Source organism: Akebia trifoliata, chromosome 6 (assembly GCF_017979445.1).
Source record: "Akebia trifoliata isolate Shusen 1 chromosome 6, ASM1797944v1, whole genome shotgun sequence".
In the NCBI taxonomy this organism is placed as follows: Eukaryota; Viridiplantae; Streptophyta; class Magnoliopsida; order Ranunculales; family Lardizabalaceae; genus Akebia; species Akebia trifoliata.
The window spans coordinates 15,273,923-15,276,547 of NC_141380.1; the positions used below are offsets into that span (position 1 = coordinate 15,273,923).

General features: G+C 35.2%; 1 long non-coding RNA gene across 1 annotated transcript; it reads left to right on the plus strand.

The window, feature by feature from the left end:
• The first annotated feature begins 698 nt into the window (after nt 1-698).
• Nucleotides 699-1,197, plus strand: LOC147400306 (uncharacterized). The gene is made up of 3 exons (XR_015178991.1): nt 699-835; nt 930-961; nt 1,113-1,197. It is a non-coding gene; the product is annotated as an uncharacterized LOC147400306 (long non-coding RNA).
• Nucleotides 1,198-2,625: the final 1,428 nt, after the last annotated feature.

Here is a 2,625-nt window from a genome sequence, read left to right on the forward strand (position 1 = left end):
ATGTCCCGGAGCTTGTGGAGGGGGAGACATTTGAAGCTGAGGCTAACGTCTGACAAACTTCTCAAAAGTTTTGGAGGGAGCTTACCTTCTTCATCCTTTCCTTTTTTTTTTTTTGTCTTTTCTTATATTTCAAACCATTTCTTTTATGCTACTTTTTTCATATATTTCTCTTTTCTTGTGACATGCTAGTAAACAAGTATGTTTGGTAAGAGTTCATTCAGTCAAACCTTGACAGTGTATTTGATCAGCTTTCAAGAGCGCTCTGCCTGATATGGGAAAGCATGTTTTTCGCACTCTTACTTGTAATGCGTTTACCTATCCTATCCTGACTTCATGTTATGGTATCTCCCTGGTGATGGTGATTGAGGGTAGTTAGTAGTTATAAATCGAAATTTTTACAAAAGAGATTCCCTGGGATGCTGATTACTTTTTAAAAGCATTATGTTATTTGGAAGGAAAAGGAGTTGCATTCTTTGTCCGTTGTTGTTGCACACTCATCTTCTAACTTTGGGAAGCTTTAAACTTGGGGAACCATCTGCTCTTGTGTTAGTTGGTTATGATTGACTCACATGACATTAATTAAACGGCTGTTAAGAGTTCTATCATCTCTTCACTTTGAAGAATTATCCCAAATCCATAGCATGCCCAACATTTGATTGTTTGCTTTTGCACACTTAATTATGCTTTCTCCGCTTTCTCCGAATCTGAGAATCAAATTTTGAATTATATTTTTTCTCCACGCTAGAAAGTAGCTTCTCTGAGAAGTTGTGTGGACTCGGCAACTATTCCAGCAGCTATTAAAGCAGATTTGAGAGGAAGGATCTCCCAACTTCAGGTAGTGTTTCTTGATCCAACAAGCCATGATAAATTGACTACTGTTAGATTATTGTATTATTCTTAACTACTTTTAATTTGCCAATTGTGTGTAGGATTCTTGGTTTCTGTATATGGGATACAGAAGGTAAGGTTGTTGGAAGGATTTGGTGTGGATGTAATCTCCTACATAGTAAGCTTTTGAGTAATGCTCTGGGGTGACACGGACTAAATTATACTAATAATAAGTAATCCTTATAATCAAACAAGTTTGATCTCTCTGTTTTCTTTCTATGTAGCTCTCTGTCACAATCGAGATCGAGATTATGCTGGCTTATATATTGGGACTTTTTGTTAATTGGAGAGTGCTTGCAGTTTTGGGTAAGCCTACATAAAACGAACTTTGGCAATCTTTAGCTATTAGATGTCTCTTTCAAACTAGAAGTAGAGATTTTGTTGGTAGAGTTTGTAAAATCTGAGAACAACATGAGCTTGATGATATGATGGTCCCCAGAGGTGTAACCATGGATAATTTGTTCAAAATTCAAACTAGGTTTGAGTATTTGATTTTATTTTTGGAATCTCCCTTCGCTTGTTTGACCTTAGATTGGGCTATCCAACTCAGGATCATCAGAAACCTTAAACAATGAGTCGTGGTTCTATTACCCAATGAACCATTTTATAATAGGAGATGCCCTTTGTTGTTGTCTTGGTCCTTTACTTTCCCTATGTTTAAGATAACATCTGCTTAAACCCATATACAAGCTTCCTTTGCTCTAAAACAAATTAATATGCTCAGAATGTAGATTTACCATATTATTGACTTGAATATAATGAGCTCACACTGTTTTTTTTCTTACATTTGTTTTGAGTGTCCTTTCCCTGTCTTGATCTTCTATGTTACTAATGCACTTTCTTTTGCATCCGTAGATTGGAAGATGTTTTATGAACCATCTTTAAATAATACATCTGTTAATATTAGGAATGTGAATAAACTACTGATATGTTATTCAGATGTCTGTCTTTAATTTTCAGCCAAAGTACTATGATGGAGATCATAGTACTTGAAGATATAAAATGTCTTTCAACTTGATATATAATGTCTTTTGATTTCTTCTTCTAGGTTCTTGAAGAAAGGGTTGGGCTGATTTTTGTATTGGGTTTATATAAATTTATCATCTCCTTTACATTGAATGAAACCAAAGAATTCATATCACCTGTGATTGTGTTGAGTTGTAGAAGCCAGCGAGGGGGGCCTTTTGTGGTTAGAGAAAGGATATGGTTGAGATTAGTATGGTAGGAGTGAATTTAGAACTTTTAGGGTGGTAGACAAATAAAATAAAAAAGATTAGATTTTTTTTATCTGTCCATGTAACTGTCTAGGTGACTGGAATAAGTGAGGAAGGAAAGAAGTCACACTTGGAAATAGTGACACACTTGGCCCATAGTTGTATACTTGTAATTTCAGAAATATATCACTTGTAGTCATTATATGTGTAGAAGATTTTATTGGGGTTTTATTTTTTTCTTATCCACACATGGAAACAGTAACACACTTGGCCCATGTCCAATACAATCATGAACAAAGGAATTGTAAGGTAAGAGGAGGAAGAGTAGAGGATATATGATAGTGTGAGGGAGTGAAGACCACAACCATTCATTCATCCACAAAGTTAATCCATAATCTCATCCTATCTTTTTTATTGCTTCAAACTTACTCCTGTTGCTGTTGTTTTCACATATCACCAATCAACAACATGGCTTCGGCTACTCTCTTTCTAATTTAATTAATTAGATGGAGTACCCAGATTT